Consider the following 24,576-nt stretch of genomic DNA (forward strand, 5'->3'; position numbering starts at 1 on the left):
CTCCGCACCGTTTATCTTGCTTGGATTCACCTTCAAGAGATTTCCGGACCCATCAACCAGCCGCCGCCGCAGACGGGGGAGTCTTTTACATCATTATCTCTGAGTAGGTTATTATGAAGAAGACTCGCCTGTTGGGACAGCGCTTGCTACCCAATCAGGTTAACGTTTTAATTAATAGGATTAAAACGGTAACAAACAATCGCAGGCGCTATCTGGCCGCGAGTCTGAATAGTTTCCTTTCCCAGGTCTGAAGACAGGCAGCAGCTAGAGCTTTATAAAAGGCGCCTGCTCTGTTATTCTGCCTGCCATCTGTATACACAGCTTAGCGCATATGTTTGCAAGGCGCTGGGTCCTGTTAGTAACCCAACAACTGCCTTTAGCTTGACATGTGTGGCGACTTTCACTCATCAATGAGCACACTAAAAGCCCTACTTAGAGCCGAGGATGTTCTTTGCTCCTTCAGCAAATTGTGGATCCGCGGCGAAGCCTGGGAGTCCCGTGGAAAGCCTACGCTCCCTCCCACCGCCCCCCACCCCCACCCCTACCCCCACTGTCCTTCCCTCACCACTGCTGCCTCATCTTGTGCTAAATTATCTTCCCCGGAGACTTATTCTCCACTCATGTTCATAGGATGACACTGGTCTGGATTTGGAGATGGGGCTTTGCAGGGTGGGGGGACTGGTGTCCCCACTGACTTGCCCAAAATTCACCCTAGATTCTCAGCTAGTAAGAGAGGAAAGCAATCGTCCCTTTTAAATACACTGCCTTATTTCCACCCCGCCCCCGCCCATTTCCAACCGGGATTGGGGGTGGGGGGGGGAGAAAAATGAAGAGCAAATTGCCTATGCAACCCTTTCGATTAAAGGCGTGGGGGTGTCTTTGCGACGCTTTGCAAATAACCGCTACAGTGATGGTGACTCAAGCACACGATTTCCTAAATAGGAAAGAACTGATTTCTCAAACTTTCTACCGGATTAATATCTCGTGGTTTCAGAATAATCAATTTAAGCAGGAGTCAAATCCTCTCCCACCCCAAGTGGGGGCATTTGGGCATACTGATTTGCCCGAAACGTAACCGCCACGGCTGGGAAGCCGTTCGGGGACAGCTGGCCCTGCCGGGTGGTTCTGGGAGGGCTGGTAAAGGCGGATCTGCGAGGACAGTGCTCCTATCCGGATGCAAAGTGGTACACGCCGTCCTCTCGTCCCCGAGTTGCGTGTCTAGGAGCACATGGCATTTAGCGGCTGGTGTTCATCCTTCTGACATAAGTAAAAACAGTATTTCCCAACACCTCCAATAAATCTTTCCTATGTGGCAGAATTACTGAAGCCTATGAAATTTTTGGTTTCTCTGGTTTCATTAAAAACCTTTTAATTGTGGCTTTCTGAGTTGGCCCCAGGTGTTGGACTCTTTTCATTACATTTTGCTCTAATGTGATGAAATTCTAATTCTCTCCTTACCATATGGTTAAATTTCCCAACTGAGAATTAGTTGAAAAAAGGAGAAATAATCTATTAATCTCTGTAATAGATTCACAAATGAGTTTCGCCACAAAACCTGTTTTTGAATGGTAATATCAGAACAGTTGGGCGCCTTATTTCATAAAGGAAGGGTGAGGGAGACGCAGAAGCTTCTGCATTGTCACCTGGAAGGGATGAATAACCCGCGGTATCTTTTCAAAATAATTGCCTGAGATTCAGTCTCACGGGGACAGAAATACTTCGCCGTCGTCGGTTACCTTCGCGCCTTAGGATTTACTGGAGCCCAAAGACTGACACACAGCGCGAGGGCTGCGGAGGGCTTTCTAGCCTGGGACCCAGGCTCGCGGTTCTGGAGAGCTTGAGCCAGCCCGCGGGGCTCACTGGGGACCCCAAAGCCCTCGCTCACCGCTTTCCTCCCCCCCCCCCTTCCCGGGCGCTCGCAGCTGTTAACCTCTCCCTTTAGGAAACTAAAGACCTGCTCCTGTTATTATTTTTCAATTGGCAGCCCCTACCCCGGCTGGGATAGTAAACAAAGGTTCTCCATAAACGTGTAGGGGAGTCGAGTGTGCCTGATACTAACTTATTCAAAGTCCTCGGAGGACCGAGGCTGCCACCATAGTGGCTCCGGGCGAAGTGGAGACGCGTACGGGTGTCTGACTCGGTTCTTCATCCAGCCTGCCTTTTCAGTGGGACTCCTGCCGGCCCATCAGTAGGCCCTGGAAGGGCAAAGAATCTTCCACTCTCGGGCCAGGTGGTAGCTCCGGCTTTGCTGTGCCCTGCAAGGGCCTTCCGGAATGCCCAGCAGGGGTAACCACAGAAAGCCGCCTAGGCACCTCCTGCCCTGGCTTAGACTTGGGACTCTCGCCTGCTCCCTGTCCTTCACCGTCATCAGATAACTCTGCAGGCGAGAGTACCTCCTGGCCTTCCGCGACCCCACGTCCACACTCTTCTCCCTCCTCCCTCCTCCTCCCCGCGTCCATTCAAACTTCTGGGAACAAACTTTTGCACAACTTTATTTCATTCAGTAGGAGGCAAAAACCTCTTTTCTTAGCGGTTCAAGAAAATCCTCCAGGTCTCCCCGGAGGAGGTGACTGCTTAATAGATCCTGGAAATTTAGTTTTGGGAAAGTGACGGAGAATTTATAGAAGCTCTAAATGTGGGCCTTATAACAACCGTCGGGGAATGGTCTTTGAGGTTTATGCACTCGTAAACGTTTGCTGATTGCTTCTGGGAAGTTGTCAGGCACTTAACACCGCGTTTATCTCAGGGGGCAATGAAAACACATCTGCCTGGCCTCTCGTTACCTGGTTTAATCGTCGTCAGCACTAAGTCCCTGGCTGGGCTCTCTCTGCTCACTTGAGTGGGATCCCGCCGCCTGGTTTCAGGCTGGCGGAGGAGGGCTGACGTCAGCTGCTCACTTAGTGCCCTCTGGCCGCAGGAGCTCAGGAAATCTGTGCACTTGAACTTTATTCTTGGCAAGAAGCAGGGGGAAAGGGCCTGGGCTCCTGGTGTAACTAGCAAGCTGACTGAGTAGCAGAGGAAAAGCCAAAATAAACACATTCCTGTTCCTTGGCATGAAAGGGTGGGAAATTAGCCCGCGGGGAAATCTCCTGACTCAGAGATGACCCCAGAGAATGAGCAATGGAAGTGAAGTTTTCTGATGGTGCTTATTCGGAGGTCACTGTGAGTTCCCGAAGCAATTGGGGGACAGGAAATGCAGGGACTGTCTGGTCTCTTCTGCCGGCAGCTTGGCAGGAGAAGCTCAGGCCCCTCGGCAGGCAGGTCCGTGCTCACTGCCCCCAGAAACACCCAGCAGAAGCCCTTGGTGCTGGGCTGGTTGGCTTAGCGCCCGTCGGCCCACAAACATCAGCACAGGGAACGTTCTTGGCCGAGTGTTGGACACCAAGTTTACAGGCGACAGAGCATGTTGTACAAAGATGAATACAGTTCTGTTACTGCAGGAGGGAACAAGCCTATGGCATTGAAAAGATTCTAAAAGAGCAAGCTGCACCGCCCTGAAATGAGCTTCAGACCAAACTAATTTTTTTAAGTCACACTTAAATTTGTTAGTGATCGTCTTTATTAATCTTTGCTTGAAATTTGAAATAGGAACTCAAATAAAACCAGAACGGAACACAATCTAATCTCCTTTTCAAGAGGAAAGCCTGGAGTCCCTCTTTGTTATTTCTATAGCCCCGATAAACAGTTTATTGCTTACCTAGATTAAAAATTTGGAGAACTCTGAACACTGGGATTTGGGTATCTGTGTGTTTTCTGAAAGGGAGGCTTGTCCGTGTGTGTGTGTGTTTCAGTTTATCTACTTGAAAACATTCCAAAAAATAAAAGCAAAGTTTGGCAAAGATGACTGAACTTTCGCTTGAGAGCTGCTCTGGAAAAGCAGATTCTCTGAGAGTGACGGGACCCCCTGCGGGAGGCGTTTGCCGGCCGCCCCGTCCAGTCTGGCTGGGACCTAGGGGACCCCAAATGAGCATCCTCCCAGAACGGGAAGTACCCGATCCCACCCCGTAGAAGCAAGGTACACCCCCCGCGCTCCAGGCTCAGGCACCTTTGGCGGCTTTTTAGCTGGGGTCGGAGGCGTGCTGACCTTGAAGTTGCACTTGCCTGTCTCCGCCCCTCGCCCGCCCCAAGCCGTCTGGTGAGTGGCGCTCCGGTCAGCTTGAAGCCTGCACAGCTGAGGAGTATCACCCTGCGCCCCTTCGGGGTTTGGGAGCTCAGGATCTACCCGTTGGCGGAGAAATTGAAGCTCAACGAGCTCCTGAAGTAGAGCCTTCCGGTGTCGTTCTGTTATCAGTATTTTCTTACCCAGTTCGCCAGGTCCTACAAAGCTCACTGCAGAGAGATACTATGGGTCCACCCCAGTCTTGGGGACGGGCGGTGTTAATGAGGAGGAGGGTAGCGAGGGTGCAAGGGCCAAGGGAGCTGAAACGCGACTGCCAGTAAGCCCAAGGCCCCAGCCTCCCAGCTGCTTTGGTGAAGGACTTGGCGATTCCAAGAACTTCGACCGCGGAAACGTGGAAACCTGTTGATATAAAGTTCTTTCGGGAAGATTTTTCTTGTTTCTTTATCTATTTTAAATAAAAAGAAGTTGATCTTCACAATTGTTAGCCGACAGGCTAGCTTAAGTTTGAACAGACGTTGGAGGAGGACCCTCACCGCCTGAGAAAGTTTTTTTCCAGCGCGACTATGCGCCCCACACAGCTGCGCAGGTGAGTCCTCCAGCGAAGGGTTCGCCTTCCGCCTGCGGGAACTTTCATATTACGGCGACTTTTAAGGCGAGCGGAAAGACTTGCTGCCTGCCTTGCACTGCTGAGACCCCAGAGAACAATATAGGATGTGTGGATGGGGGTGGAGGAAAGCTCGTGAAAAGAATTTCGAAAAATTACCTGGGATGTTCTGCGTTCAGTTGCACTCACTAGGTGATACACTTTTTTCTGTTACACGTCCTCCCCCCACCTAATCTTATGTTTATCCAAGGTTGGAAAACATCCGGATTTTTTAAAAAAGAAAAGTTGTTAACACTTTTAGGGCTTGCCTGGTCTCCACTAATCAAGAAACAAACTGAAAAGGGCTGAGATCAGCTTTGGGATTTTAGTTCTGCGATTTAAAACCCATAGCGCCATCTCCTGGCAATGAGGAGAATATCGAGGTGGATGACAGCAATACTGAAAAGCTGAATATGAAATACTCAAATACGACTTTATTTAATGCCTCAAAAATTGTTTCAGTGATAAATCGATTACAATGACAAAACATGAGCTGGAAATTCGTGATCGTTAAACGTTGCCAGACACAATCTTGGAAGCTAATTATTTGTAAATAGGAGTTTGTGTTTTTTATATCTACACACATAATTTTTATAGATTCAAACATAATTATTTTAGGGATTGATAAATATGATTCTTCAATCTATCACAAATGTATAATTTGATGGAATAAATTAAATCACAGGTTAATTTCTACATCAGGATTTGAACAAGTCATTTCGTACTGAAGTTACTGTAACTTTATAAATATTTCAGTGTGCTCAGAAATTGATTGGCTAGTGAAAACCAGTGCTGAATTACTATTCAGATACTTTAATCATCAACAGATTTCTCTTTCAGGTATGGATATTTTCAGTAAAAGCAGTCCTCTGTTTACTTTTTGTGGATGATGCTTACTACCTATGGGAGAAGGGAAACTGATGTGAAATGACCGTTTGTTGAAACAAAGTCTTCTGGTTTCTCATGGAATTTTACTAGTCAACATTAGTAAACAGTCTGCCCCATTTTTCTCAATAGTCCTTCACCTTCTTTATTAAACAGTCCTCTCATGTCACAATCTTTCAGGATTAGGCTTTCTGAGCCTGAAATACCACCTGAAGCTAAATCATTTTCCAAACACTTAATGCACATATTAAAATCTGGATACCTAACAACTTTGTGAATCAAAATGTTTCTGAAGTGTGAGTATTTTGCAAAATTTGCTCCCTTTTATAAGGAAGACTGAAATCCAGTAAAACTTAGAGATGACATCCCAACTAAGAACATTTTTCATCTACAAGTATGATTAGATACCCAGCCAGCTGTTTAAAATATAAGCGCAAGTAGCTATGCTTTTTGTAGTGTACAAAACACTATGAGTATCCTTAAAAAACATTGTAGATAAAACAGACAAATGTAAACTCCATTTCAGGAGAAAGATTAATTTTATTTGACTAATTAAAGCAGAGATCTATTAAACCAAATATTTGGACTCATTTACTCTGTCAATGCAAGAGTTTCTGTTTGAAAGAAATTTGATTATATTTAGGAAGAACTAGATCAACAGATGGTTAGTTAGGGAGCTTTTCACAGTTAAATTTTAAATTTTAACATGGATAAATTTGACACCTCAAACAATTGTGATGAGGTCATTTGATCTATTATAGCAATGCAGTGTTGTTGGACATAATCATTTTAACTTATGTTCAAGAAACATTCAGTTAATGTATCTGGCTGAAAACTGCATTGACTGAGTTGTCCACTTGGAACAATATACATACACACACCAGACATGTATATTCACACTATATTTACATGTTGCTAAGAAAGTATTATAAAAAGGAAACCGACAGCTACAAGGCATCAAGACAAGAGTGATTAAACATACGAATACTATTCCTCTGGTGCAGTATTTCACTCAGACTACCTGAAGGGGCCTTCATGTGCACGCAGTGGTGTTAGCACGCAAACCAGGCTGTCTGTCTGTTGCAGTATAATGTGCATGTGGAGAATGGATATTACCGTATGGTATGGGGGCTTTAAAAGTTAATCTCAAAAGTGATTTGGGAGCTGCCTAGGCTTCAGGTATTTCTGGAAAAAATAAAAATCTCCCATTACCTCATGGATAAGAAGTTGAGATTTTCCCAGAAAGATTGTTTTGTAATCCGTGTGCTGGAATGTGGGATGGGACAAACATAGGCTTATAGTTGTTCATATGGAAAACAATATAATAATTAATAAATACTAATCCAAGAATAAACTCTGTGCTTCACATACTCACAACCACTTTTTCCTCACCCTGTATTCTTACTCCCTTGAGTTGCTTCCCTTAGTCCCACTGCTTTTGAGAACATGAGTCATGGGGGAAATGAAAGGACAGAAGGAAGGGTAAGGATAGGTAGGTACACAGATTTGAGGACAAAAAATGCATTTAGTGTATTCATTTGCTTTTCTTTTAAAATGAAGTTTTTGAATTATGATTTTTACAGATGTCGAAACCTGATTGCACTTCCTTGCAAATTGCTTTAAAAGATATGAGCTGGTATAGTAGAAATCACAGATTCTCAGCAGAAGAGCTATGTAATCTTTGGCAATTTTCTTGATCCTACTTAGCCTCAGGAGGAAAATGGATCTATTAATCATTGCTTTCCCGACTGCTTCGGGGTATTAATCAAAGGAGACTATGTGGAAGCATTTTGCAAACACTAAAATGGTATGTGGATTTAATGTTAATGCTTTATTATGCTTCTGTGACGGTTTCATCTAAACCAGTGTAGTCACCTTTAATTATCATTGTTGGTTTGTATTTAATTTACTTTTTCTCATTTTGTTTTTTTAAGATTTTATGTATTTGTTTTTAGAGAGAGGGGAAGGGAGGGAAAGAGGGAGAGAAACATCAATGTGTGGTTGCCTCTCATGTGCCCCCTACTGGGCATCTGTTCAGAAACCCAGTCTTGTGCTCTGCCGGGAATCAAACCAGCAACCTTTTAGTTCACAGGCTGGCACTCAATCCACTGAGCCACACCAGCCAGGGCTAATTTACTTTTTCAATCATAACTTTCAGGTGCTGGTAGACTAGGCCAACAATTTACTGCTTGAGCCATACTTGAGGGTCACGGGGTGGGGGTGGGCATGGGGCCATTTCTGTGGGGCCTTTTATGCTCCCAGGCCATCCGTGCCCTTACCCTTCTCAGCCTCTCCCTTCTCCTGAGTCCCCGACTGCTCTGCTTGTGGAGTGCTCCCTCTCTCTCTTTCTGCCATATCAAACTGAAGGAATTTGTCTCTAGCCAGTTACAAAGTGGTCACCATAGTGTATTTGACTGAATCAACTGGTATATGGATACAGATATGGCCATGGATTTGGCTCAAAGTCAGTTCTGATTTGGATATCCTACTGTGTTTTTATTATTTGCAAGAATCTTACACGATAATGCTTCAAATGTGTAGAGTGCACTTTTCAATTTAGTGACATTTGTTAAATTGATGAATATGCTATTTTTCTTCCTTCTGGATTGTTTTATGGATCTATCTGTGATCTTTGTGTGCTATTTCTTTCTCCCTCCCTATGACTGGATACATCAATGTTTTTATTATTTCTGTTGTTTATAGTCCAGTTTATGTCAATTCACTTGACAGTGGTCACCTTAACGCCAACTTGAATTAATTGTTCATGAAAGATTTATGGAGACAACATAAAATGTATTACACATCTTATCTTCCCTGACCCATTAATGTTTTAAAAAGATTTCATTTATTTATTTTTAGAGAAAGGGTAAGGAAGGGAGAAAGAGAGGGAGAGAAACATTGATGTATGAAAGATACATTGATGGTTGCCTCTCATACGCCCCCAACTGGGGACCTGGCCCACAACCCACGCATGTGCCCTGACTGGGAATCTAACTGCCGACCTTTAAGTTCTTGGGCCCTCGCTCAATCCACTGAGCCACACCAGCCAGGGCTAATTTACTTGTTATTATTTTTATCAAGGAAGGTAATCAGGGGCTGCGAACCAAAGGCTCACCAGTTTGATTCCCAGTCAGGGCAGATGCCTGGGTTGCAGGCCAGGTCCCCAGTGGGGGCCACGTGAGAGGCAACCACACATTGATGTTTCTCTCCCTCACTTCTTCTCTCTGTAAAGATAAATAAATAAAATCTTTAAAAAAAAAGGAAGGTAATCAGGTTTGTCTGAATTATCTTTTCCTTTTAAACTTCAGCTATTTATTGCCTACAGGTTTTATTATTCTGGAAATATTTGAAGAGAAATTCTACTTTTATTTTATTAGAATCAGAATTAAATCAATTGTATGTGGATTGAGAAATACATTTAAAGTAAGACAATGAAAACATTACTATGTTTATAGAGATTGTTTTTTAGAACCTGAGGGTGGAAAAGTTTATCTAAACAAGGCAAAAATCAAAGGACTCACACAGAAAAAGGTTGACATATTTAACTACATAAAAAATTTAAAATTCCTGTTCTGCAAAGGAAGAAACTATAAACAAGTTTAAAAAACAAATGGCAGATTAGAAAGAGAAAATAAACATATCAAATACGCAAAGAACTTCTACAAAACAACAAGAAACTATCCAATAGGAAAATAATTTAAGCTGGCAATGAACAAAATAAATATAAATATCCCCCAAATGATATAGATTTTCATTTGGGGGATAAGACTAATGAGGAAAATGGGGAAGGACTCATAGATGGACAGCAGATGACAGCTAGTTGGGGGGCAGGTTAGGGGGTGGAGGGATCCAGCAAAAACAAAAAAAAGACTCACGGACAACAGTGTGGTGATTGCTGGGGGGAGGGGGTATAAGGGGACTAAATGGTAGTGGAAAAAATACAATAAAGATTAAATTTTTAAAATGTTGTTCAGAATTATTAAGAAAAAGAAAACACAAATAAATGTTTTAAAAATAGTCCGCATTTTAAAAAGTTAATAATATGCAGAGTTGTGAGGAAAATGGAGGGTCAAGGCGGTGGGGGTTTCATAAGTTACATTACACACTTTTATAAAAAATGAAGAGGTTATAGATGACAGATGTTTACTGCTTGTTACACGGATAGTATTTTTTTTTCTTTAACAATTAGAAAAGCAGAAGAATAAAAGATCGCAGTCCCTAGCTGAGTAGCTCAGTGGTTCGAGTGTCATCCCAATGTGCCTAGGTTGTGGGTTTGATCCCTGGTCAGGGCGTATACAAGAATCAACCAGTGAGTGCCTAAATAAGTGGAACAACAAATCCATGTTTCTCCCTCTGCTTTCTCTCCCTAAAAATAAGTAAATAAGTATAAAGGAAGAAAGAAAGAAAGAAAGAAAGAAAGATTATATTAAAAAGTGTTAATATTTCCTCTAGGTTCTTTGCATCAGTATTCATTCTTTATCTTTTAAAAAATAATTTTCTAATTTAGAAAATTTGCTCTCCATAATTTTGCTCCTTAAATTGCATTACTTAAACCATATTCTTTCATGTTGTTTGGGTCAAGAATGCATTTAAAAATAATGGTATTCATAAACAATATATATTTTCACTTAACCACAGATATCTGACTTCTTTACTAATAATTCAATTTTTGAAGAGAATTCATGACATTAAAAATACTTGATGATTATGTTGCAATACTAGGGACTCTTACTGAGTTTCAATAATGAATAACTCAGTTTAACTTTTTTAAATTAAGGCATTTTATGCTTATACTTTAGCATGGTCACAAAACTATTTTTTAAATAGAAGAAGTAAAGATTTTTTTGTGGGGCAAAAATGCTTTCAGCTCTGACGAAGTGATTTTTGGGGTATGATTTTATCCTCTTGATCTCCTCACATGTCTTCGTATTGTCATTCACCCATTCTGTCCCTTGCTTCCCAAGCAAAAGAACAATGGCTTCTGCCTTTGAGGTTACTAAATTCACACTTTAATCTTTCAGGGGCCGCTATTTCCCAGTCACACTCGGGTGTCTGATTGTCAGCTTTATGTCTCAGAAAGTATTCCCCACAATTCAGGTACAGTAAAGTATCTAGCTCCAGCTAGCCTCTGTGTACTATATAACTTTTATAGTCATTATAAAAAATAATTTATTGAAAAAACTTAAACCTTTTCCAACTCAAGTGACTTTTGATTTAAATGTCTATGATCCTGGCTATGGCAATCAGTGATGGCAGATTTTTTTTTCTGAATTAAGTTTGCTGTTTATATGACAAAGTTTAGAAAATATTAAAGTAACATCATCTCAAAGATAGCAGGTTAGAAGAAATGGAGAGTCTATAGTCTATGTTTTACCATGACTTGCTTTGGAATCACATGTAATACAAGGCCTGGAGAAATTTCCTATTCTTTGTGTCATATTTTTCCTCTTATATATATTTTTACTTTATTCAGGCTGCTACATAGTAAACTCTAAAATACAGCTAGCTGCCCTCTGTTGTGACTATTTATTGGAAATACATTGTGAGGTGAAATTATGAGAAGCAAGCTAAGCTATTAACAGTAACATTAGATATTTAGCATAATAATTAATTATTAAAAGATTTTTAGGAGGTCATTTAAAGGTGATGGTATAGGCAACAAATCTCTGCGAATGCTTAACTGCTTAACCTCTAAAGACATAAACTCTCAATATACTGTGATCTGAATTTGAAGGTGCTGAGCTGACAGCGGTATTTCCTTTGCACACGGATGTAGCTGACAAGATCAGTGTGTCCTCTGCACCCTTCGACACTCTGGTCAGGGATTGGATCCGCTGCTTGCGAGGCCTGCTGCACTACCTGCGGGCTGCTTTGTCACCTGCTAGACTTTGGGCACTAAAATGAAATCACCAGTTATTCAAATGCAAATGCAAATAGCACCAAGATAATTTTATATTTGCCAACTGAGTTCTTCTGACTCAGAGTATGGTCAAAGCAATTAAGTCATCTTTCATCTGTGGGCAATTTGATGTGCCAAGACCCAGAAATGTCATTTGGTTTGATCATGCTACCATTTTAAAAGAAAGCAATTTGCATACAGCTTACAGTCTTTTCACTGTGTGTGGGGTTTTTTTTCTTTTTTTGGTAGGATCAAGCTCCCCATATTTTCTAGTTTCTAATGATGGTGTTGCAGCTTGTTTTAAATGCATGGACTTCTTTAAATTTTAAAAAGATATTATGATACTGAAATAGAGTTGAAAACAATCTCAGACCACAGTTAGTTAAGAGGGAATCTGTTGTCTTTGTTTTTGTAGAACCTGATGCTGATTAAGGTATGACAGAAGATATGATTGCTGTCTATAGAGCTTTAATATCAATCTTTACTGTCAATTTCAAAATATACTGAAGGACAATAAAAGACAAGACAGTAAAGCTCCTTTATAGAGAGAGCCGAGGAGATCCTGAACACTGACTGCTAACTTACTTAATGAGATATCTTGCCCTGACTGGTGGGGCGCCACTGTTTGAGTGTCAGCCTGCAAAGCGAAGGTCGCCTTTTCCAATCCTGCTGAGAGCGCATGCCTGGGTTGTGGCTGCGTCCCGCATGAGGACGCGTGTCAGAGGTAATCCATCCATGGTTCACATCAGTGTTTCTCGCCTTCTTTTTCTCTCTCTAAAAATAAACAAATACGATTTTTTAAGAGGTAAGATGGGTATGGGAAAAAAATCCTCCCATAGTAAAGGCAGCTTCAAAGGAGAAAGTGTATTAGAGAGGCTTACCGATGACGACGTATGCAAGAGAGCATTCTTAGTGAGTGTGGCTCTTAACAGAGCTGACAGTTTTGAGCCATGGGTAGGCTTACGAGGTAAAAGAAAAAAGCAGAGGGATCCAGCACTAATTTCTTCAGCCTATTTTTTTTTAGGAATAACAGTCCTGCGAGGAGAAACTGTGCTTCAAACCTCATTAGTAGGATCAAATGTGATCTTCATCTTGATAAGAGTAAGCAGTGAGTTTAAAACCCACCTGAAGGAGCAGAATCAGGAAAGCTCCTGCCTCTGTGAAGCATGTCAGAGTAATTTTGTAACCTAAATTAAGGTAAGTGGTGACAAAACCTATTTAAACATTCCAGCGGCTATCTGTGCTAACTTGAATCACTTTGTGCAGTACAATTCAACTCAGTGGGAGGTGGGGCAATGCGGCAACTATTCAACAAGGTACAGGGCCATCTTTCTTTAAGTCTTGATTCTAATATTATTTCTTCTGGAAACAGATATCTAAGTAATGTCTTATTTGTTACTTCCGCTGCAGTTTAATAATAACAGACAATTCTAGATGAGACGTGTTAATGGTTGCGAATCTCCAGAAGCTCTAGACAGGTGTTGGATAGTCTAGATGCAGTCAGTGCTGCCCTGGGAAGTGCTAGTTCCACCGCATGAATTTGTAGACATGGTTCAGGTACATAGAGTAATATCTAGTTAATAAAATATAATTTCAGTAGCAGCAACCATTATACCAGATACCATAAGACATAAGAAAAAATTTTCTACTAGTGACTGAAAGTAGCAAATTTTACCTTTTTTTTTTTACTTCAAAGAAAGACACCCCCTCCTTTCACAGCCTCCCACTCCTCTTAACTCTTTATACAGTCCAATTGCCCTTCTAATTGCACATACAGAGTCTATTTCAGAAAAGAGATAGTAAGTAATCACAGTCTACTATGATTGTAAATTTATTGGGAGGTTACAAAGGTACTTACTACAAAATGGGCCACCAGGTAAAAAATACTTCTTAAAATGTTTTGTAATATAAAAATAGATTTTATGGATTTTTCCATGTGCTCATATGCATAACATAATTTCAACACTTCACGTTCTTGTAATTGTTTGAAGTTTTTAAGGGTGGCTAGTGAGTACCTTATATATCTTAGCTTTCTCTCAATCACTGATTCTTTGCTTTTAACACATCTGTAAACACATAATTGATATTTTTGATATTTGGTATTTTATACTCATCCTATTCAGGTTTCATCTGATTTTCATTGTGACTTTAATTTGTAAATGTGAAAATTACACACTTTATCTTATGTCTTAAAGAGAAAAAAATGCTTGCAGCCATAGACTATAAATCATATGCAGTAAGATGGGTTACTCCGTTACTTGCCCCGTCATGTTCTAGAGCAGCAGGTCAGGTGAGAAGACGGTGCTCTTTTGAAACACATTCAAGCTCAGGAAATATGAGAATAAGGTGCACAGCCAGCTAAGCCTCCCTAACTCTTGCATTTCTATTACACGCTTTAGGAAGTCATGGGACCTGGATTCTGGTTCCAGTTTTCTTGTAAATTAAGTTGTATGACTTTAAACAAGTTTTTTAACCTCTCTAATCCTCATTTTTTAATCTATAAAATGAATATAGCATTTTTCTATCTGTGAAATGAATACTATCAATTCGAAGGCCTTGAGAAGCATTACTGATCATATCTATTCCTCCCGAGGGCCTGTTAAGACCTCGGAGTGAGTGAGCTTTGGACTGTGTGTTTCAAGAACCTCCATCCTGACCCCAGGATATTTCAGCCGCACTCAAACTTGTATGTCCAGCCAAAATACTGTTTACTGTCTTTTTCCATACAATTCCATATTCTCATGTTTTTCCTATATTTGGAATAAAATATACAGTTTTGAATAAAAGATTGGAGAGGCTGATAACTGTGTGAGGCTTTTCCTGACCATAGAGGCAGACTAGCCATCCTGATTCTTTAGTCCCTAGGGAGTTAGGATGATGGTTTTGTTCCTTACAGTGATATTTAACTCAGATAATTTTTACTCCCGTGTTCTGCTATTTGAATATAAAATATAATTCTTTTTATTGTTCTTTACTTCCAGATCCTAATTACCCTCATTTTAGTCTTATTTTGACCAGTTTCTGGTTTGCAAAAGACAAACCTTAAAATAACACACTCCATTTTATTCTTAGAAAATTATTTTCCAAGATAAAAAGTAGTTACTTTTAAAAATAACCTTTTTTAAGTGACATGAAATCTGGCAGAAAAATATACATTTCAAAACTCCTTTTGAATAGTTCTTATCTAGGCTTGTAAGGGGGAAAGTGCTGGATATTAGACACAGAAGATTAAAAGTATTGATTAGTATCACTCAATGATAATCAGAACGCATTATATCAGAAGATTGGGAAAGTAGTTCTGTTTTGGGTTCGGCACATGTGAATCATAATTGACATTAGAAGCATGTTAGAGGCAGGGGTAGGTTCAAAAGCATAAATTCTTATTATTAGAAACACCAATTGCTTTTGTTTAAAAAGCATAGCTTTTCATGATAACTGCCTGATGTCCATTATTCTGAATTTTTTTAATTAGGTATACAGGAATGTCAGCTTTCTTTCTGAAGTCCCAAACAATACTATTGCAAAATTCAAAACATTAGAACACCAAGGGATTAGAAGAAAAACAAATGAATTCAAAAGGAAAAGGCAGAAATTTTATACAGCTAGAAAAAAATTATACATGAAGAAAAGATATTGTTCAACATTAGGATAGTTAGTGTTTTCAAAGTTGAGAAGCCAACAAATAAAACAGAAATAATTGAAAGACATCAATTAAAAAGAAACAGTCTCTTGAAATAAATAAAGAATTGGCTCTACATACTGAAAGACCACGCCATGCTCCAGAGAAGGTTAATGTTGAATGAAGAATCCTGATTTATGCCTTGATCAAGTTACCAAACTTTACAGATAAAAAAATGTGGTTGACACATTTAAGCAATACTCAAATAACATCTGTTGGGGGAAATCAGGTTGGCCTCAGATTTCTACATAACAATATTGAATGCCCACAGACAACGGAGTAAAGAAGCTTCGTTCTGAGGCAGCGTGTGACCCACGTATATTACACTCACCAAAACCGTCCATTAAGTGTGAAAGCAAGAGGCAGCCATTCCCAAACATGAACAAACCAGCCGTGTTGAGTCCTTCCTGGCAAGTCTACTTGATGCCGAAATCCAGGCAATTCATTAAAATAAAGGACTCAGGGGAGGAGAGGACCTGATAACAAGAACAGATCTGAGCATCATTTCACTTCAGTACAAAACTAAGACTAAGCATCTATGGAGATTATGAGAATTGAGACGGAATGTAAATCTTGGTAGCTCATACAGTATTTAATCAACAAAAATAAAATAAAAGGCAGGAGGAAATATTAGTGTGGCAATCGCCTCATGTTTTCATATGATCAATCAGTAGCATTTAGAAGTGAAATACAGTTTAAAACATAACCATAATAATTCCAGCCACTCCATAGTTTTCTTTGTGATTTTTATTAATTTGGTTAAAAATTTATTCAAAATTAAAATATTTTACATTTTACTCTGTTTTGCTGTTAAGCGCAAATGCAATTAAATCATTTTTAAACATGCATAGAACAATCCCTACTTTATAGTAATTAATGTCTCTTTTGTCTATGAATTTTTGCTTAGCGCTGTCTAGTCTGATGTTCACTTAAGGTTAGTAAGAAAAATTTCTAGCTAATTGGACTTAGAATCATTATTTCTTTTTTTTGGCTTGGATTTCATAAAAAATTACATATCATTTATAAAAGTAATTTTTAATTAAAAATAAAATCTAGTGTTTTAACTTTAGACCATTCCCTTTTCTTAGGATTTTTGGTTGGGGCTTTGTTGTTTATAGACTTGGAGTGAAGCATTTGAATATGTAGTTAATTTGGGGACTGAAATAACTGGTACTATTTGACATGCTGAGTACATAATGCAAAGAGAGTATTCGAATGAAATATTATGCCAGATGTACCCACACTCCATATATGTAGTTTGCAAATGTTGCTTATTGTGTATTATGCAAATTATGATTTCCTTTGATACCTAAAACTGTGAACTTTTGTTAGAATATGCATTATTTTGCTTCCAAACTCTTAACTCCATGTTGTTAAAATTGTATATATTAAAATCTAGTCCCTAAAAGGCTTCTCAAATAGAGTTTTAAAAGGGGTTAAAATCAACTTACACAAGATAGCATTATTTGCAGTGTGAACACAGAGATGTGATTTTCAAACTCAATGTAGGTTTTGGAACACACGAAGTATTTTTGGAATACTTGATAATGGTTAGTTGACAACAATATGCTGTTTAGGCTTCTTGAGTACACCCACCTGCTTAGAGACATCAGGGTCTGGCCCAGAGCAGGAATGTGCTGTCCCTGCCTATCAACAGTGACAAGTTTCACTGTCATGGACACCTGCAAAGAGTAACCCTTGCAATTATTAACATATATACTGTTTTATGCAACCCACATCATTGATTTCTTTTCCATCTTAGTTTTTTCTTAATTATCTCATTCTAAGTGTTTTTAACATTTTTTCTCCTTTGTCTTCCTTTTTACTATTTTCATTTTATCCTGCTGTGAATATGAAAGTAGGCATGAGGAAATTACACTTAGTACTACAATCACCTATTGGACACTTTTAATATACCTAAGCACTGTGTTATGCGTGATACCAAGGTGAAAAAAGACATAGACTTGTTCTCAGAAAGTTGGCAATATAGGAAGTAAGATGTGGAAACAGTATATGTTAATTCTGGTTTATTTGTCTCCCAAGTGAAAGCTCTTTCATTGCCTAATGCAAGAGCAGTTTGGAAGGGTAACGGGACTGTGAATGTTTAAGTCACACTGGCATGAGTTTGAACCCTAGCTCTGTTACTTGATAACTGTGACCTGAACTCCAGTTTACTAGTTAGAAGGTAAATGAAAATAATACCTTATGCGGTTGTGATGTGGAATGAATGAGAAAATGCTTGTCAAACTAGTCTGTTCACTACTTGGCACATTGTATTCCCTTAATAATAATTATTTTCTTTTTTCTTTCATAACTCAAAATATTTGCAAGATAACTGTCAAACATATTGCCAGTATCTATAAAAAAGGCTGCTTTTTCCTCCTATGTATTGTTTATACTACGTTTCATGTCTATATCCCTATACGTGAATCTATGTCTACATTTATGTCCTTGCCGTCTTCCTCTTCACTCGGTCTTACACATTTTCATTCTTATTTGAATGTATACTGTCTTGACATAATCCCATGTTTTGTTATTGACCAAAACATTATTGTCCATATCTCCAAATTCTTTGCAGTCCCCAGAGAGAGAGTAGGCAGCCATCCCCCTGTGCTTGCCTTTGTTTGTTAGTGAAAGAAGTTCCTCTCCTGCCATCCGAGGCAAGTCTGTCCATGTGGACTTTGTACGTTTTCTCAGGGACTCTCCTGTGTCTCACATCACTCCTTTTTTGCTGTAGCATTTCCAGTAGTATCTACCAGTTATGCTAATCCAAAAACAAAACAAGTCTATACCACATTTTTGTTGCTTCCTCTAGCTACCTTCATATATCTTTCTTCCCCTTTCATCGCAAGTTTCTTGAAGTAGCATTTTGCATTTCTGTTCTCTGCTCAGTTTTACTTAAGTTCTCAGTCCACTACTGTCTGACTTATTCTACCAACAGTCGAGGAAACTTGCTTTTACCAAAGCCTTACACGACATCTGGTTTCTGAAATCCACGTCACTTTAAAGAAATTCTTTCTTGTGTTACTGACCTCTGTATTGTATCTGAGAGTGGACCGTTCCTGCGCCGGTCACGCTGTCCTTTGCATTGTCTGTGATCACTGGTTACTCCAACAACTAGGCGTTTAGGCCAAAAATTCAGCTTCAAAAGTAAAAATATATTACTAGGAATGGTAAGACATTTCTAGGAATGGTAACAAACAACTCTAAAATATCAGTGGTTTAACAAACACAGTCTTATTTCTCACCCATGTTTGGCCCAAGGCAGGCATTTGACTTGGGCAACTCTCGTGGGTTGCTTTCCTTCAAGTGGGGACTCTGAGATTCAAGGGTCCTTCCTTGGTTTGATGCTAGTGTCTTCCACATTCAGGCACCAAGGGGACTGTGGGAAGACAAACGATTATGGCATAAGCACAACTATTAATTATCCACCTCAGTCTGGAAGTGGCACACATCACTTCTGATAACCTTCCATCAGCTAGAACAGCCCCACGGCTTCCTTTAGAAGTGAGGTGGCCCAGAAAGGAAACGGAGCTCCTGGCTGAGTAGGTGCATCCGAGGAGCAATTTTAAAGTCTAGAAGGGAAGCATGGATTGTCAGGGTTAGCCAGACACAATTTATTACCTTTTTCAACTTTTCTATGACTTGGTCAATTCTCAGTAATGATTGCATTTACTCTCCCAAAGGGTAACTAAGTGCTCTTTTGTGTCTCGCCAGTGATTGCTATTAACATTCACTGTTATCTGAGATGCTGATGCATTTAATGTCCTAATGAGGTCCCAGGGAACGTAGCAGATTGCCTAAGAAGAGACCGTGTCTCTATATTCTCTCAAGTAAAACTGCTTTCCAGTACCTCTATGCCTCATTGATTCACCTTAGTTTTAAATCTCATCTGAAAATATGCCCTTGTCCCTGGGCAATGCCTCTTAATTTATCTCTTCCTCTGCTCTTTATTATTTAACTTTGTATTGTTTAATTAAATCAGGTTACATAGCTGTGTATTAAAGATGCTATTCAAAGTTAAATTGTTACACAACATTAGTATTTTTATTTCACTTGATGTTTCCAAAGCACTATATAGTATTAATTAGTAAATTGTCACAATATTTCAGGGAGGTAAATTAATTATATATTTTTCTTTTGAGAAGTAGCCCGTCTCAGTGAAAGACAAAAGGAGATACTTCGCTTCACAGATGCATCTATGGTAAACTCCTTCCCTTTGGTCTAAGACCAATAGAGGTTTATAATGATCGAAATACTAAAACTGGTCTTTTGAGGCCCTGTGATGCATCAGAAATCATGGTAAACACCTTACAAAGGTTAAATCTTTAATTTTCACCATATCTCAAATACGTACTTTGACATATTATGCCTGAAATCATTCACCTCATGAACTGAGTTGCCTCATTCACACTATTAAAAAACAATTTAAGGGAGCAGTAGGCCAGTACCTTGCAATTAATTCTGCACCCATGATATCAATATGCATCATAACCTCAATTAGTTACCCCAAACTTTCTTATCAGGATCTTCTGTGGGAAAGAACTTTTTATTGATGAGTTTCTCTACATCCTAAAGGGTGATTCCTTAGAACTTAATTCAAAGTGCATTTTCTGTTGCCAAGAATAATTTGGGGTTTAAAACTTGGCAAGTTAGCCCTGGCCCAGTGGCCAGGTTGGAGCATCATCCCATATACTGAAAGGTTGAAGGTTCAATTCTTGGTCAAGGCACATACCTAGGTTTCAGGTTTGATCCCTGGTCCAGGTGCATTTGGGAGGCAACCGATGGATGTTTCTCTCTCACTTTGCTGTTTCTCTCTCTCCCTCACTCTCTCTCTCTCCCCCCCTTCCTTTGTCTCTAAAAATCAATAAATATATCATTGGGTGAGGATTTAAAATAAAAATAAAGAAAGAAATACATACTTTGGCAAGTTAGCAGTTCAGGCTATCCCATGAGCTGCTTCACACCAGGTCAGAGGATGTTTTCTTTGGGGTTCCTCAGGAAATGTTGGTAGAAATCCCTACCTAATAAGGCCAACTCTGTGCAATATTTTGAAGTGTCATTTTGATACCATCTTTCTGCCTGTTTTTTCTGACTATTCCCCCTACTGATGAGCCCATTTTGTTTAGAGAGCCACCTTCCTGAACGTCTTCACTGTCCTTGCCCTTTTGGACTCAGCAGAGATGGGACTAAACAACTTCAGTTCCAATCAGACCACCCACTCTGAGATACTTTAGGGGGCCTGCCACACTCAAACCCATGCTGAGGGGCTCATGCCTTAAATTTTACTGGGCTTTGTCCCACATAATCCATGTGACCCCACTTTTTAAAAAGCTAATTTTAATACTTTACATAGTAGAAAACCAACAAGTAATGTCTTGCTATAAGGGTGACTAAGGGATTCTATAAAGGTATTAGTATGAATGTGATGACTAGAAAATTATACAAACTTTCTTAAAAGTGAAAGAAGATAAAGAACAAGGAAAAGAGACTACATGCTGACACTGGCCAATGTAACATACAGCAATATGACACTAATGAGAGCAAACATGTCAACAATATCGATAAAAGTAATATCTCGATTACTAAAACAGAGAAGGTTTTATACTGAGTAACAAAGGTAACCCAAATCTATGTTGTACCTATGATACATGCTAAAGTAAACTAATTCAAAAGGCTAAAATTAGAAGGATGGAAAACCATATAATAGGCAAATGTAAGTAAAAATAAAGCATGATTTACAATTTTGGTGATATAAGATGTTAATAATAAGGGAAAATGGGTCTAGGGGTATATAAGGACTTTCTGTACTATCTTTGCAATTTTTTTATAATTGTAAAACTACTCTGATGTCAGAATAAAAACTATTAGTTTTATGTCAAAGGACATCGGAGACAACATAAAAGGGCTCTATTAGCCAAAAATGGGAAAATTTGGAAGTCCAACTGACTGACATACAATGAATATTCAAAACCCCCATAGTTTCATGATGCAAAATATGAAAATCAAGTCAAATTGCTGGGCACTATTTAAACTGACTGGTTGTCTAATTCTTACTCTGGAGATTTGCAGTTAAAGGAATGTAATTCAGACAAACTACATAGATCTACTTGCTGAGAAAACCGAATCAATCCAGTGCTCAATCTTAGCATCCATGAGGCAATCTGAGATGTTGTTTGACGTGGGACATGATGCTGTGTAAGGCCACAGCAAGGTGATGAAGTAGTCTTGTAAAAAGCTAACTCCGAGTCTACCTTCTCTTTACCGAAATTACAGGGATAAAGGAACAAGTTAAACGCCACCATGCGAGGAAATAGACTGCATCTGAAAAGTGGGAACATTCTTTCGGATAATAGATTTCGTTCCTGTCATACTTCAATAGCAAGAGGAAAATAAAGAAAAAAAAGAGCAGACATTTCTGAGATTGAAAGAGATCTGAGAGACATGGAATCCATAGTGTGTGGGCCTTGATTAGATATGATTCAACCTTCCAGCTATGAAAATTTTTAGATAATTTGGGAAATTTGATAATGATTGAGATTTTATGATTCCAAGGAATCACTGTTGATTTTGTTAACTGTGTAATTGTTATTGTGGATTTGTCACAAAATTGTTTTTAGGGACACATAGTGAATGATACAGGGGCCATAAGGTGGCAGGAATTGGCTTATAACTCTTTAGTGAAAAAAAAAAAAACTGGTGAAACAGAAACAGAGATAAATATGGCAACCGTTGCAGGCGCTCGCTGACTTTATGATGGGCCTATGTGTAATTCTCCCCAAGTGTATGTATGTTTGAAATTTTTCATAGTAAAACATTTCAAAGCTAAATGTAGTGACCAAAGATTTATCTGAGCTGTGCGGGAAAGACTTTCTGCAAATGACACAAAATACAGAAACCATAAAGGAAATGCTTGGAGCTATAGCCATGTAGACATTTAAAAACTTTGTACTAAAAATTTACATAAACAGAGATCAAAAACAACTATATTTGGAGAAACTATTTGCAACACATATGTAAACAAAGTTAATATTTTTAATATAACTAATCTTTTTTAAAAAAGAGAATATAGAAAAAATGGGAATAGAAAAATAGGCAAATTTATGTTACATATGTAAAATAAGAATTACCAAATAAGGCAATGAGATTTTTTTTTTAATCTATAAGAAAGATAATGCTTAGAAAGATTGTTGACATTCTCTGAAGCAAGGGAGTGGGAAAATGGCACCTATATGTTACTGGTGAGAATAAGTTGCTACAAGTTTTTAAAACTATGTATTTATATTTTAAACGGACAAAATTTGACTTAGTTATTCTATATCTGAGGACTAATATTAAGAAAGTAATTTGAGATGTGTACAAAGGTGTTTTCTGAAGCACGTTTTAAAAAAATAAATTTTGGGATGTCCTCAGTGCCTATCAGCACGGGAATGAATACATGTTACCTTACAACCGCACATGCAATATTGTGAAGCCATTAAAATTACTTATGTAGATCCATATTCACTGACGGAAATATGCTGCAAGGAAGTAGAAAGGGAGGTCAATGAGCCAATATGCTCTGTGATTCTCAGATATGTATTATTAAATTGCTGTTGTGCTTACCACAGAAGGAATATTTTCAGAGTGGGATCCTTGAGAAAAGGGTCAAGAACAATTTGAAATCTTTTAATATATTTTGCCCAACTGACTTAGACAAGATGCATATTAATTGGTGCTTCACAGAAGGACCATTTTCCAGAATACTTGCCAATCTCTAGAATTTTCATTTTAAAATACTTTTGACAATTTGATGGATAAAGAATAATATCTTATTATTGTTTAATGTGCATTTCTTGTTACTAGTGTTTCCTATACTTTTTAATATGCTTACAAATTGGTTGATTTCATATTTTGTAAAGTACTTTTGAACTTCACTTGTAATTTTTTTATCGGTATTTTCATTTTTCTGATTTGTTTGTGGGAGACTTTTAATACCTCACTTCTTTTCACAGCTTATGCTGAAAATATTTTTTAGTGACTCTTTTGTGTTGCCTTAATTTTTTTCACAGTGGATCCTTGATATACATAAATTCTAATTTTTGTATGATCAAATTTAGCAGTATCTTCTTTGAATAGTTTTTCCTTTTGGGACGATCCTTACAAAGGCCTTCTCCACACTGTAACTATGTAAAATCATCACTTCTGCTTTTTGTTAGTATTTTGTGGTTTAATTCTTATATTTAAATCTGTAATCTATGTGAAATTTATTTTGATGCTGTATAATATATGAACTGCTCTAACTTGTCATACAAATGATTGGTAATATGTTCCAATACCACTTAGTGAATAATACATTGTTTCCTCAGTGATCAGAAGTTCCAGATTTATCACAAAATGTTATCTTTTAACGTGGTTTGTACTCAGTGGGTGATAACTTGTAAAATGTATTTTCCCCTTCTCCCTTAATTACATGGCCTTCCTACCCTCACTTTTAATCCTGTAATTTTCTAACATCAATCTAAATTATTATTTGAGATTTTTAAAAAAGTATTAATTTTTTTGATGTTGTGTCAAGGCTCTGAAGAAAAGTTGTGTAATTAGTGTTATTTTGTCACACACATACATACAGCACTCTGTCTTTGATACCTAAGACATATTAATAGTTTAACTCAGTAGATTTATAGAGTTTGAAAAATTTTGGGCTAACTTAAGCTTGAACGCTGCTTTGAATTTTAGTGATGTTTTTGTTTTGGGAGGGGAAGGAGTTATATTTTTCTCTCCTTTAGTTGTGAGACATAATGCAGCTGATTTCTGACTAGGCACACCTATTCTTGAAGGAAGAAAAGATTTGGACAATCTGAAAAAGCCTAACGAGTAACCTTTGCCAAGTACTAATGAGAGGTTTGAGGATCCCCCAGGGAAAAATGATAAATAAAAAACTGGAGGAGCACAGAAACTTGTAGCGATATAATTTCTCCCTGGCTTCATAATTTGGCCCCAGGTTGACCTATGTGTAACCTTAAGAAGCTCTGCTTGTGAGGTAACAGAGGGCTTCTTATGTTCCTGCTTTTAGTGAGGCTGGTTTCTCCCACCCACCCAGCTCTTTCACTTAATCAAGGAAGTTTGCAAGGATGATTCATTCCATGATGCTGCCCAGAGCTGACTCTGGAAGACGCTTTCTCAGCTGAAACTAAACGATACTTTATGTGTCTTCCCTAAATAGAGAGATTAGAAAGTTATATTAAAAAAGTGGTAGAAAAGCACATTAAATATGTGATAAAGTAAGTGGTTTTGTAACTGATTTTATTCCTTAAGTTAAAGCACTTTTTTCTTACTAGACTTTGTCAACTATAAATGAAGATAGAAGC

At 38.7% G+C, this 24,576-nt stretch overlaps 1 long non-coding RNA gene across 1 annotated transcript; it reads left to right on the plus strand.

The window, feature by feature from the left end:
• The first annotated feature begins 4,153 nt into the window (after positions 1-4,153).
• LOC123477887 (uncharacterized) lies at positions 4,154-23,689 on the plus strand. Its single transcript, XR_006652910.2, has 5 exons — positions 4,154-4,706; positions 10,670-10,745; positions 11,963-12,271; positions 12,572-12,744; positions 21,503-23,689. It is a non-coding gene; the product is annotated as an uncharacterized lncRNA (long non-coding RNA).
• Positions 23,690-24,576: the final 887 nt, after the last annotated feature.

This window comes from Desmodus rotundus, chromosome 8 (genome assembly GCF_022682495.2).
Source record: "Desmodus rotundus isolate HL8 chromosome 8, HLdesRot8A.1, whole genome shotgun sequence".
In the NCBI taxonomy this organism is placed as follows: Eukaryota; Metazoa; Chordata; class Mammalia; order Chiroptera; family Phyllostomidae; genus Desmodus; species Desmodus rotundus.